At 42.6% G+C, this 14,783-nt stretch overlaps 1 protein-coding gene and 1 pseudogene across 1 annotated transcript in view; both read right to left on the bottom strand.

Annotated features, from left to right (window-relative positions):
- LOC141097308 (cell cycle control protein 50C-like) overlaps positions 1-14,783 on the bottom strand; it is a 76,236-nt gene that overhangs the window by 41,369 nt on the left and 20,084 nt on the right. The window lies entirely within an intron of this gene.
- LOC141097268 (microtubule-associated serine/threonine-protein kinase 3 pseudogene) lies at positions 10,349-11,695 on the bottom strand (annotated as a pseudogene).

Here is a 14,783-nt window from a genome sequence, read left to right as displayed (position 1 = left end):
CCTAGAAGTGTATCTGATCACTCGCCGCTACATGTCACACTTTCATGGGGACACCCCCTCACCCTATCTAGACCTATCTGGAAGCTTAATCCCTTCTGGATCCAGCTTATAGGGGGATCTTTGCATGATGCCATTCTAGAATATTTTCAACTTAATGAGTACTCTGCATCATCACACATAGTCTGGGATTCCATGAAAGCCTATGTCAGGGGCTTATATATTAGAGAAATATGCACACGGAAAAGCCAAAATAGACGCTACACCCAGAGTCTGATCCAGGAGGTGTCTGTTGCGGAGGCTGCGGTGATACTCAACCCAACAGAGGAAACTAAAAAAGCTTTGGAGAAGGCACAGGGGTCGCTCAGGGAAAACCTCATGTCGGCGGCAGCAAATAAACGTTATTTCCTCAAACAAAAATATTTTATAGAGGGGGAGGGAGTAGGACATTTATTGGCCACGGTCATTAGAGCACAGGACGGATCTTCATATATCAATAGGCTAAAAACGGACTCGGGTGGTCCTGTGACAGACAGTGCGGACATAGTGAGTGAGATAAGGAGGTATTATATGCGACTATACACATCAGATTGCAGTCTCACGGAGACTGAGATTGAGCAGTACCTGGATGCTCTCTCTCTCCCTGCATTGGCTGATAGCGATAGGGATTCATTGGATCGGGACATCCTGTTGGAGGAGTTGGAGGAGGCGCTTGGTCAGATGCAAAATGAAAAGGCTCCAGGAATGGATGGCCTGCCTGGCGAGTTTTACAAAACCTATGCACCCTTACTGCTACCTAAGCTACTTAAGGTATTTGAAGAGGCTGAAAGGCAGAGGGTCCTCCCGCCATCTATGAGGGAAGCTTTGATAGTTTTAATATTAAAGCCCGGAAAGGATCCAGAGGTTCCGGATTCATATCGCCCGATTTCCCTATTATCAACAGATGTTAAATTATTGGCCAAGGTACTCGCCAATAGGATGTCCCGAGTTATCTCATCTGTTATACAGAAGGATCAGACGGGATTTATCCCAGGCAGAGCCACATCTATGAACCTTAGGAAACTATACTTGGGGATTCAACATAGTTCTGGGGAGTTGGGGGGAAGAGCAATTTTGTCCTTAGACGCCGCTAAGGCGTTCGATAGTTTGGAGTGGGGTTTTTTGTGGGCGGTACTTCGGAAAATGGGCTTTGGACACAGATTTATAAATTGGGTGAGGCTGTTGTATGGCTCGCCGGTGGCGAAGGTTGGGGCTAATGGCAGGGTCTCTGAGTCTTTTCCTCTTGGGAGAGGTACTAGACAGGGGTGCCCGCTCTCGCCCTTGCTATTTGCTACTGCGGTGGAGCCATTGGCAGTTGCAATTGGGAAGTCCAGAGAAATAATGGGATTCAGATGTGGAACTGTGGAGTTGAGGATATCATTGTACGCGGATGATTTACTTCTATATTTAGATAAGGTACATTCCTCGATTTTGCCGGCAATGGAGGTCATTCGAGAATTTGGGCTGAGGTCTGGTCTTCGGATTAATTGGTCCAAATCAGCTTTAATGCCGATAGACCCTCTCCCGGCGGATTTCTCAGATTTGCAGATACCGGTCCCTGTAGTTCGGAGGTTTAAGTATCTGGGTATAATTGTTAGTCCTGCCCCGAAGGATTTTCGGGCTCTGAATCTGGAGCCCCTGTTGCAGCGATTTAGAGCAAAAGTACATACTTGGTGTCGCCTGCCGTTGTCGAATATTGGTAGATCTAACTTAATCAAAATGGTAATGATGCCACAATTATTATATTTGATACATAATTCTCCGGTGTGGATCTGTAGGGACTTTTTTGCAAAAATAAATACATTATTCCGGGAATTAATTTGGAAGAAAAAACAGGCTAGGATTCGCTTGGAGATACTGCAGCGAGGGAAGGAGGAGGGAGGATTGGCGGTGCCAAACCCATTCATATACTTTATAGCCTCCCAGATGCAACATCTTAAGGGTTGGGGTAGAGACGGGGCGTGTGACAATGGTGGTGATATTGTGAGGGAAGGATCGGTATGGAAATATCCAGGGTGCCGGTTGGAGGTGGGAAGACGGCAGATAAATGGGGCACGATACCCCACGTTGGCTATGATTTTCAAGGTGTGGGATAGGGGTAAGTCTCTTTTGAAGATAAATGGGCCTACGGAATTGTGGCCATTGTGGCGAAATCCGGATTTGCAAGAGATCAAAAAGCTGGTGGGGTTCGGAAGATGGGAAGATAAAGGGATTTATCTGGTGTCACAAATTTTGCAAAATAATACTCTTAAGAGTTTTGAACAATTGAGAACAGAATTTCACCTCCCGCACGTCTTCTTTTATCAGTACTTACAGCTAAGACATGCATTGGAAAAACAGAGAAGGACAAATCCGGTGATAGTGACACATAATCAAACACTACATATGCTACTTACATCTGAGTCTTCTAGGGGACTTATCTCTGAATTATATAAAAGATTATTACCTGCCCATCTGGAGACATATCCACTGACTGCTGCTAAGAATAAGTGGGAACGGGACGTTGGCCCCCTGACGGAGGACCAGTGGTCCGATATTCTAGAACAGGTCCCTAAAATGGCGGTTTCTGAGTGCCAGCGGCTTTCGCAAATATATCTCATTCACAGGGTATATAAAACACCCAGCTTATTATTTAAAATGGGACTTAGGCCCAATACACAATGTGTTAGGTGTGGGCAGGATGATGCCCACTTGATGCATGTTATGTGGGAGTGCGGGCACATTGGGGATTTCTGGAGGCAGACCCTGGGACTCATAGCCCAAGTATACCATATCACAATACGACCGTCACCTCGTCTATGTTTGTTGAATTTGTGGGAGGAGGGGGTTGACCCGGACTCTGCAGTGGCCCTGGGAATAGCACGCATCCTGTATCAGGCAAGAAAGATACTTGCATATCATTGGTTGGATCCTATGCCACCAACATTGTCAGAGCTTAAAAATAAACTAAATAATGTCATCAGATTGGAAAGGGGGGCTTATTTAAAAAGAAATGCATTAAGAAAGTTTTACAAAATTTGGCAGCCATGGATGGAGTCACCGGGTCTCCCCTCGGGCGCACTGGTACGGGATGCGATGTTGGACCAGTTGCTGTTGTGCTTGCGATGAGGGGATGCTTGGGGGGTGAAAATAAAGTCTAGTGCCCTTTGTGGCGAAGTAGATTTTGAGTGGCGCGGTGGGAGGGAGCTGGGGTGGATTGGACCTGATATCCGTGGGGGGCGGGGGGGCGCGAAATATGATGCGGAGTGGCGCGGCTGGCGGGGATGGTTTTCCCGCTGAAATGAGGCACTGATGTATAATTTTGATTTTTGTTTATTTGTGGAGCCATGTTGTTTATAGGCTCAATTTTATGCAAATATCTGTGTTTTGAGATTTCTTCTTTTTATTTATTCTTACACAGGAAGAGTTTTACCCTTTAAATAATATTTGCTCTCAATGTAAATTTTACTTGCTATATAAGATGTCATATTCTTTCTGTATTGATTCCTGAATGTTTAATAAAAAAGATCTGATTCAAAAAAAAAAAACATCTTTGTGACTTAAGATTTGTGATTTTACTCAAAGGCTGTTTATATTTGTAGCCAACTTAACAGAAATGGAGCAATCAACTGAGCTTCTCCTATGCACCATTTTATGGGGCACTTACTATTATTTTATTTGAGGGGAAAAAAATAGATCACAATGGCTGCCCCTATGTTTCTTTTGCTTGACTTTATTATGTAGCTACCATAGGAAAAAAAACAATAAAACCTGCAGTTTCTAATTGATGAGTAAATTATTTGATATACGGTACATACTGGAAGAAAAGCTTTTTTTGTTGTTGTCATTAAAGCGGAGGATTAATGCACAACTTCAGAGAAGTCTCCGTCATCATGCACAATGAATTTCCCATGCATTTTACTACCCAATTAGGGGATAATAAACTCTGCTTGTAAATATGGTGAATTTTCTTTTAATGAATATCTCCCATTGATTCTCAAGAGTAAACCAGAAAATCAGTAAAACTTCCAGGCGGTTCTCTGTGTTCCATCCACATGTTCCATTCTCTTGTGTCCTGTCCACGTGTTCCATTCTCTGTGTTCCGTCCACGTGTTCCATTCTCTGTGTTCCGTCCACGTGTTTCATTTTCTGTGTTCCGTCCACGTGTTCCATTCTCTTTGTTCCGTCCACGTGTTCCAATCTCTTTGTTCTGTCCACGTGTTCCATTCTCTTTGTTCCGTCCACGTGTTCCATTCTCTTTGTTCCGTCCACGTGTTCCATTCTCTGTGTTCCGTCCACGTGTTCCATTCTCTTTGTTCCGTCCACGTGTTCCATTCTCTTTGTTCCGTCCACGTGTTCCATTCTTTTTGTTTCGTCCACGTGTTCCATTCTCTATGTTCTGTCCACATGTTCCATTCTCTGTGTTCAGTCCACATGTTCCATTCTCTTTGTTCCGTCCACGTGTTCCATTTTCTTTGTCCCGTTCACGTGTTCCATTATTTTTGTTCCGTCCACATGTTCCATTCTCTGTTTTCCGTCCACATGTTCCATTCTCTTTGTTCCGTCCACGTGTTCCATTCTCTGTGTTCCATCCACGTGTTCCATTCTCTGGTACTCCGTCTACGTTTTCCATTCTCTTTGTTCCGTTCACGTGGTCCATTCTCGGTGTTATGTCCACGTGTTCCATTCTCTGTGTTCCGTCCACGTGTTCCATTCTCTGTGTTCCATCCACATGTTCCATTCTTTTTGTTTCGTCCACTCGTTTCATTCTCTCTGTTCTAGCCACGTGTTCCATTCTCTGTGTTCTGTCCACGTGTTCCATTCTCTGTGTTCCGTCCACTTGTTCCATTCCCTGTGTTCCATCCACGGCAATTCTCATCTCTTCTATTTCATTATGTGAAGCGTTTCAACTCGCTAATGTAATTTCTCCATGAAGGAAGCAAATTATAATATTTGTAGCATTTTTTAAATATTTTGGTATTACTGTAGAAGCTGACCACATAGTTCCCCCTTCCAGACATATTGAGCTACAATGAAGGCCCAGTCTTTTTCCTTTACTCAGCTGAAATATTCAGCCTTGGGACACAGAGCTTAACATATAGAAAAAGGATTTTAAGTTGGCAAAGTTTATGTTGAGAATTCTTTTCTCTTAAGTAATTATTAGAAAATATTTTCTCTAAATCAGTGTTTTTTTGTTTTTTTTAAATGATGACACAAATGTATTGTTTTTAAAGGGAATCTGTCAGTAGGATAACCTCTTATAAGCCATCTGTATGGACATGTAGGTCATAGGTAGCTGAAAAAAATACCTATTATTATTAAGCTTTTGCATATACAGTTGTGGCCAAAAGTATTGACACCCCTGCAATTCTGTCAGATAATACTCAGTTTCTTCCTGAAAATGATTGCAAACACAAATTCTTTGGTATTATTATCTTCATTTAATTTGTCTTAAATTAAAAAAACACAAAAGAGAATGAAGCAAAAAGCAAAACATTGATCATTTCACACAAAACTCCAAAAAAGGGCCAGACAAAAGTATTGGCACCCTCAGCCTAATACTTGGTTGCACAACCTTTAGCCAAAATAACTGCGACCAACCGCTTCCAGTAACCATCAATGAGTTTATTACAATGCTCTGCTGGAATTTTAGACCATTCTTCCTTGGCAAACTGCTCCAGGTCCCTGATATTTGAAGGGTGCCTTCTCCAAACTGCCATTTTTAGATATCTCCACAGGTATCTCCAACTTTGAATTTTTATGCCCTTAAATCACAGAGATACGGCACACAAAAAACTTGATAACTAACATTTCCCACATGTTTACTTTACATCAGCACAATTTTGGAACCAAAATTTTTTTTTGTTAGGAAGTTATAAGGGTTAAAATTTGACCAGCGATTTCTCATTTTTACAACACCATTTTATTTTTAGGACCACATCACATTTGAAGCCACTTTGAAGGGTCTATATGATAGAAAATACCCAAAAGTGACACCATTCTAAAAACTGCACCCCTTAAGGTGTTCAAAACCACATTCAAGAAATTTATTAACCCTTTAGGTGCGTCACAGGAATTTTTTTGAATATTTAAAAAAAAAAATGAACATCTAACTTTTTTTCACAAAAAAAATACTTCAGGTTCAATTTTTTTTATTTTACCAAGGGTAACAGGAGAAATTGGACTGCAAAAGTTATTGTGCAATTTGTCCTGAGTACGCTGATACCTGATATGTGGGGGGGAACGACTGTTTCGGCGCATGGCAGAGCTCAGAATGGAAGGAGCGCCGTTTGACTTTTTCAATGCAAAATTGGCTGGAATTCAGATCGGACACCATGTCACGTTTGGAGAGTCCCTGATTTACCTAAACAGTGGAAACCCCCTACAAGTGACCCCATTTTGGAAACTAGACCCCCCAAGGAACTTATCTAGATATGTGGTGAGAACTTTGAACCCACAAGGGCTTTACAGAAGTTTATAACGTACAGCGGTACAATTAAAAAATCATATTTTTTCCACAAAAATGATCTTTTCACCCTCAATTCTTATTTTTCCAAGGGTAACAGGACCCTAAAAGTTATTGTGCAATTTGTCCTGAGTATGCTGATACCCCACATGTGGGGGTAAACCACTATTTGGGCGCATGGCAGAGCTCGGAAGGGAAGCAGCGCCATTTGACGTTTTTGGCTGGAATTGAGATCGGACACCATGTCGCGATTGGAAAACCCCTGATGTACCAAAACAGTGGAAACCCCCCACAAATGACACCATTTTGGAAACTAGACCCCCTAAGGAACTTATCTAGATGTGTGGTGAGCAGTTTGAACCCCCCAGTGCTTCACAGAAGTTTATAACGTCCGGGCGTGAAAATAAAAAATTTGTATTTTTTCCACAAACATGATCAATTAGTCCCCAATTTTTTCATTTTCCCAAGGGTAACAGGAGAAATTGGACCCCAAAAGTTGTTGTCCAATTTGTCATGAGTACGCTGACACCCCATATGTGGGAGAAAACTACTGTGTGGACACACGTCGGGGCTTGGAAGGGAAGCAGTGACGTTTTGGAATGCAGACTTTGATGGAATGGTCTACGGGTGTCATGTGCGTTTGGAGAGCCCCTGATGTACCTAAACTATTAAAACTCCCCACAAGTGACCCATTTTGGACACTAGACCCCCCATGGAACTTATCTAGATGTGTGGTGAGCACTTTGAACCCCCAAATGCTTCACAGAAGTTTATAACGCTCGGACGTGAAAATAAAAAAATCATTTTTTTCCACAAAAATGATATTTTTGCCCCCAATTTTTTATTTTCCTAAGGGTAACAGGAGAAATTGGACCCCAAAAATTGTTTTTCAGTATGACCTGAGTAGGCTGATACCCTACATGTGGGGGGTAAAACACTGTTTGGGCGCATGGCAGAGCTTGGAAGGGAAGGAGCACCATTTGACTTTTTCAACTCAGAATTGGCTGGAATTGAGATCAGATGCCATGTTGCATTTGGAGAGCCCCTGATGTGCCCAAACAGTGGAAACCCCCAATTCTAACTCCAACCCTAACCCCAACACACCCCTAACCCTAATCTCAGCCCTAACCCTAGCCCTAACCCTACCCTAGCCCTAACCCTAATGGAAAAATGGAAATTAATACATTTTTTTTATTTTATTATTTTTCCCTAAGGGGGTGATAACGGGGGGTTTGATTTACGATTTATGGCGGTTTTTATATTTGGCAGCTGTCGCACGCTAAAAGACGCTTTTTTTTGTAAAAATATTTTTTGCATCACCACATATTGAGAGCTATAATTTTTCCATATTTTGACCCACTGAGTCATGTGAGGTCTTATTTTTTGCGGGACGACTTGACGTTTTTATTAGTACCATTTTCGGGCACGTGACATTTTTTGATCGCTTTTTATTCCGATTTTTGGGACGCAGAATGAACAAAAGCCAGCGTTTCATGAATTTCTTTAGGGGGGGTGCGTTTACACCGTTCCGCGTGCGGTAAAATTGATAAAGCACCTTTATTCTTCGGGTCAGTACGGTTACAGTGATACCTCATTTAGGTCGTTTTTTTATGTTTTGTCGGTTTTATGCAATGAAAACTATTTTATATAAAAAATAATTATTTTTGCATCGCTTTATTCTGCGAGCTATAACTTTTTTATTTTTTCGCTGATGATGCTGTGTGGCAGCTCGTTTTTTCCGGGACAAGATGACGTTTTCAGCAGTACCATGGATATTTATATGCGTCTTTTTGATCGCGCGTTATTACACTTTTTGTTTGGCGGTATGATAATAAATCATTATTTTTTGCTTAGTTTTTAATTTTTATTTTTTAAGGGGTTCGCTAAAGGGGTTAACTAATGGGATAGTTTTATAGTGCAGGTCGTTACGGACGCAGCGATACCTAATATGTGTACTTTTATTGTTTTGTTTTTTTTTATTTCCAATAAAAGGATTTATTTGGGGAATATTTTTTTTTTTTTTTCTAATTTATTTGGCGATTTTTTTTTTAATTTATGTTAACACTTTTTTATTTTTTTTAAACTTTATTAAATAGTCCCAGGTGGGACATCACTGTCCTGTGACAGATCGCTGATCTGTCACATCACAGATCACTGTGACAGATCAGCGATCTGTCACAGGCATTGAAGCAGACTTCCTCATGCCTGCGCTTTGCAGGCACTGAGGAAGCCAGCTTCCTGCAGGCCCCCGAAGGCCCCCGTCGCCATCTTGGATTCGGGGGCCTGCAGGAAAGGAGCCCCCCGCAGCAGTGCTGCACATTGCGCTGCCGTGGGGGGCTCAGGGAAGCACGGAGGGAGCCCCCTCCCTGCCGATGCTTCCCTTTAACCCCCGGTACACCGCGATCGTGTTTGATCGCGGTGTGCAAGGGGTTAACGTGTCGGGGGCGGTCCGTGACCGCCCCTGACACATTGTGCCGGATGTCAGCTGTGATAATCAGCTGACACCCGGCCGCGATCAGCGGCGCTCACCACGTAGACGTACTATCCCGTCCATGGGCATAGGGGCCCAGGTCCCATGGACGGGATAGTACATCGGATGTCAGAAAGGGGTTAAAGCAGATGTAACGGGATGAGACTTTCTATTTTCTGTAGCTCACGTGTCGGCTTTCGGCTTTACTGTATAAATTAGAATAATTGAGTCTGTCTTGACCGGGACATTGAAATATAATGGCAGAGAGAAAATTAAGAAAAAAACCTTTCATTCTGGAGGGCTCAGCACCTTCATGTATTACACCGCCCAGTGATTTTAGTGGCACTTTTTAATTACTAATTTTTCTGTAATGAACCTGCCAAGAATTACTGGTGAATTGTGGGCTGCAATTTCCAGGGGCAAGTATTTTGCACCTCTTTACCCAATAATTTTTAGCACTCCCTTCCACCAATCTGTTGGGCTCTGTTGTCCTTATATTTTGCATTTTGACCTCCTATATTCCATTTTTTTTCTGAACTTGATAGCTGGTTTGATCAACTGTCATGTGCCCCTAACAGCTGAAATTGCGATCCACCTGCGGCTGCTAACATGTTAAATGCCACTGTCAATCTCTGACAGCGGCATTTAACACATGCGTGCCGGAAGCGTGTCACAAACCACACCCACGGACGCCCCTGGAGATGATGATTTCTGCTACACATAGCATGGCTATACGTAGCACAAGCGATCAGATGATTGCAGCTTCAAGTCTTCTATGGAGACTACTGTATTGAAGCAAGTCAAAAGTGGAAAAGAAATGTTTTAAAAAATATAAAAAAAGTTTAAAGTTTATATTTCCCTAGTCAAAATAAAACAATACAAAAAAGCGATCATATATTTCATATTGCTGCATTAAGAAACTCCCAATTTATCCAAATACAAAGGCAATCTGATTGGTAAACTACGTAACGAGAAAAAAATCCAAACCGCAAAATTACGTTTTCTTGTTCATAGCAACGGGTGATTAAAAAATCGTATCTACCCTAAAATGCTATCACTAAAAACGTCAGCTTGGCGCGCAAAATATAAGCCCTGACCCAGCCCCAGATCCCAAAAAATGGAGACGATACGGATCTCAGAAAATGGTGCAATTTTTTTTTTTTTTATTAAACTTTTGGATTTTTTTCACCACTTAAATAAAAAACAATCTATACATGTTTGGTATCTGTCATCTCATAATGACCTGGCGAATCATAATGGCAGGTCAGATTTAGCATTTGGTGAACATGGTAAAAAAAATAAAAAAAACTGTTGTGGAATTGCACTTCTATACTTCTCCAGCAGTGATGGTGGATCTGCTGGACCTCAGGGCGCCGGATGTGGAGGTTTACCATCTTTTAGATGTCTGTAGGGGAGCGGCAACAACATGTAAACACGCGGGCAGCCCTAGATAATCCACGCCGGCATGATGATAAGATCCGGCGGAAGGTGAAACCTCTTCTCTTTTTCTCCTTTTTTACATTTTCTGGGTTTTCTTGCTCTGCATTTGGATTTATTGCAGATTTTCTTTTCTCGATGTATGATGCTTGGGTACACTCTGGATGGGACTTTGAATTCTCATTGTTCATCGTGATGGTAGCGATGGTGCAGAGTTTAGAAAGCCTTTCAGAGGATGACGTAAAATTTTGGAAGTCAAGGTCCTTGTCCTCACTTGTGTCCTCTTCTTTCTCTGAGACCATAAGCATGTCTCTATGAGCGTGATTGATAAAGAGGCTGGTGTCCACATCTGACACAAGATGAGGAATATACATCGGCTTCTGATTTAGAAGATTGTCAAAATCTATTTTTTTCATGAATGGATGATCCTTAATCTCAAATGCTCCACCTGTCCCAAGTCTGTGCTCAGGATTTTTTTTGAGCAGGTCAGTGATGAGGTTCTTAGCCTCACGGGGTGGACAGCGTTTGTAATTCCAAGGTATTTTTCCCATGACAATCATTCTTTTAAGCTCAGGTATGAAATCCGTATCAAATGGTAAAGATCCAACCAGAAATTCATGGAGGATGATCCCCATTGACCACCAGTCAACAGGTCTTCCGTAGTCTTTCATTAGGATGACCTCTGGGGCCATGTAATTCAGGGTACCACAATTCTCAAGGTCCTTGAACTCTCTGGAGATGTCCTTCAGTGATTGCTTATAGTTGTTGGTTTTTGGTATCATGACACCAATTTTTGAAAGTCCAAAATCGGCGACTTTAATGTGCCCAGCAGTTGTAATCAGTAGGTTGTACGGTTTCAGGTCTCGGTGCACCACACCATAGCTGTGCAGGTATTCCACAGCAAGAACTGTTTCTGCAAAGTACAGACGGGCCAAGGGGATAGATAAACGGCCCTTGGTGCTTAGAAGGGACCCACAGTCTCCACCTCCAACATACTCCATGACCATACACAGGTGAGATCTAGTAGGGAAGGAGCAGAGCATGGAGACCACAAAGGGACAATCAGCGAAGGTCATGATGTCCCTCTCCAGAAAGGCCGCTTCCACGTGTTTTTCAGTTTCCAGGTTCTTCTTCGCCATTTTCTTCATAGCGAAGATCTGCTGTGAGTATTTGTGCTGCACTAAGTAGACAGCCCCAAAACATCCGCCGCTGATCAGTTTGGATGTCTCGAAGTCGCTCATATGCGGCTTTTTCGCCGGGATCAATGATTCCATCAAGTTAGTGGCAGGCTCGTGGATCTCTGGCATCTCACAGATCACACTCTCAGGATCCGGCAGCTCAGGGGTTTCTGTTGTCAGATCGCTGCTTGGCCCCAGATGACTCGTATTAGGGTTCGGGGATTCCGGGGGAACATTTTCCCCGTCTTTGTCGTCGCCTTCTGGTGTCTCAGTGGCAGGCTCGTTGATCTCCGTGATCTCACAGATCACACTCTCAGGATCCGGCAGCTCAGGGGTTTCTGTGGTCAGATCGCTGCTCGGCCCCGCCTGACTCGTGTTAGGGTCCGGGGATTCCAGGGGGACATTTTCCCCATCTTTGTACTCGCCTTGTGGTGTCTCCAGGCATTTCGGGGAGCGGGCCGGACCTCCTAGCACATACAGGACTTTTTCGGCCAGTTCTTTAACAAAAGCCAAATCTCCATCTTGAGATTTTTCTTCAGCCTGCTGTAGTAATGTCCTGATGTTCCGGGTTAAATCTGTCAGATACTCTGAGGTAAGACGGTCTTGGTGGTATTTGGTCAGGCAGTCCTGCACTAGCTCCACCACCAGCCGGTGAGTGAAGCCGAGGATGCCATCGGGTGGTAGAAGCTTAATGTCAGAGCAATGGGTGTAAATAATCTCCAATAATCCTTCTACCTGAAGCTTGTCTAGAAGAAATTCAGCCATAGCGAAAAATTGCAAATGCACTCAGTCACTAGGGAGCCAAAATGGCAGCCGGAACCCTGTGTACATAGCATAAGTAACTGCGAGCGGTGATGTCATAATGGTCGACCATCTGTGATATCATAATGGCTGACCATCTGTGATGTCATAATGGCCGACCATCAGTGATGTCATAATGGCCGACCATATGTTTTCAAACATTTTTTTTTTTTTAAACCGTCTTTATTGAGTGTATTACAAAATATACATATAATGTCCAATAACATAACAGAAGAACATTTATGCAATATTATTAACATTAGACGGCATTTTTTCAACTATAACCCCCCGCCCCTCCCCCTCCACTCCCCCGGGCAAACTCCATAACTTCGTAACACAATTTCATTCCAGTCTAACAGGGATATTACCAGCAAGCTGCTCTCTCATATACCAGTTGGTGAGCTGGAAACAACTATGTATCGCCTGGCTTGTGGAAGATGTCTGAGTATTGATAAAAGAGGACCATGTGAAAAAAAAGCGGTCAGTGTCTTTTTCTTTATTAAGTAAGGTCTCTATCCAATCCATTTTGAAGAGATATGTTACTTTTGTAGTAATTAAGCTTAAAGAAGGTGTTGCATCCTGTGCCTACAAACGGAGAATGCTTTTACGTGTGGCTGCCGCCCATATGAACAAGATGCGGCGCTGCTGGACAGAAAGCCCCACCAACTGGTCCTGTGCGAGAATATTAAATATGGCCCACTCTGGGGAGAGAGAGATAGATATGCCAGTATCCCACACCTCGCTTATTATTGGGCAGTCCCACAGGCAATGGAAAATATCAGCTGGAGAGTGTAAGCATTTAGGGCAGGGATAGTCCCCTGAGGGGGACATTTTAGACTTGACCTCCGGGGAGATGTATGCTCTATGAAATATCATAAGAGACATGGTTATGTAACTGTCATATGGTAATATAGAGTTCATACGCAGAGTGGCTTTCAAAAGGTCATTTACCCGACAGTTCGTTAATTGAGCAACCCATTTTCCAGGGCCTGGTGAAGAGTCTCACCAATGTATAGAAGGCTTTAATGATTTATATAAAAGACTCATAGAATAAGTTCCCATTTGGACTTTAATGGATATTAAATTTAGAGGGTGTGTTCTAGCATCATCCGTTATGTCTCGCAATATTGAGCTTACGTAATGTCTAATTTGAGAGATAGTAAAATTGTCTTCTGTAAGGATTGGGTATTTGAAAGCCATGTCCTCTAAGGTAAGAAGGCATTGATTATTTGTTAACGTATCTCGGACCAGTCTACACCCATTGTTTCCAAGCACCTTGTAAATGGGAGGTGACTTGCCTTGTAGAAAAGAGGGGTTACCTTGAATGGGAAGAAACATCGAGATGTGGGGGTCAAGACCGCTAACTCGTCTAGCTTGACGCCATCCCAAGATTACCGACCATAATAGAGGATTATCTCTAACCTCCACTGGAATTTCAGCATTTCGTAGGTGAAGCAATGCTGGGAAGCTGAAGGGTCTACACATGGCCTCATCTATTGGGGTATTAGTGAAGCGATTAAAGGCGTATATCCAATCAAGGGAATGGCGAAAAGCAGCCTCTATACTGTAGAGGCGTAAATTTGGGAGATTAAGTCCACCCAAAGATTTGATTTGCTGTAGCTTAAAAACACTAATTCTAGAGCCCCCTTCTGAGCCCCAAATAAATTGGCAGAAGGCTCGTGTCAGTAGCCTATCATCAGCTTTAGAAAGTAGAACCGGGAGCGTCTGTAAAGGAAAGAGTATTTTAGGGAAAGAGATCATATAAATTAGATGGGCTCTCAACGGAAGAGAAACAGACCACAATTGAGCTGAAAAAAAAAGAAATCCATCAGAGTTATAGCAGAAATGTTAGGAGTGACCAAATCAACAGTTTGGCACATTATGTAAAAAAAAAAGCTTGGGAATTCAAACAGCCTGGACGTTCATCAAAGACAATAGTGGTGGATGATCACAGAATCTTTTCCATGGTGAAGAAAAACCTCTTCACAACATCCACCTAAGTGAAGATCATTTTCTAGTAAGTAGGTGTATCAGTCTACCACAAAGAGAGCACTTAATGAAAACAAATATAGAGGGTTGACCACAAGGTGCAAACCATTAACCCCTTCACGCCGCAGCTCTTTTTCGTTTTGCATTTTCATTTTTCGCTCCCCATTCTTCCAAAAGCCATAATTTTTTTATTTTTCCATCAATATGGCCATGTGATGGCTTGTTTTTTGGGGGGACGAGTTGTACTTTTGAACGACACCATTGGTTTTACCATGTCGTGTACTTGAAAAAGGGAAAAAAATTCCAAGTGCGGTGAAATTGCAAAATAAGTGCAATTCCACAACTTTTTTGGATTTTTTTTAACCATGTTCACCAAATGCTAAAATTGACCTGCCATTATGATTCTCCAGGTCATTATGAGTTCGTA

Source organism: Dendrobates tinctorius, unplaced genomic scaffold, assembly GCF_039654945.1.
Source record: "Dendrobates tinctorius isolate UK_male_01 unplaced genomic scaffold, ASM3965494v1 ptg000084l, whole genome shotgun sequence".
In the NCBI taxonomy this organism is placed as follows: Eukaryota; Metazoa; Chordata; class Amphibia; order Anura; family Dendrobatidae; genus Dendrobates; species Dendrobates tinctorius.
This window is presented reverse-complemented; position numbering and strand designations above follow the sequence as displayed.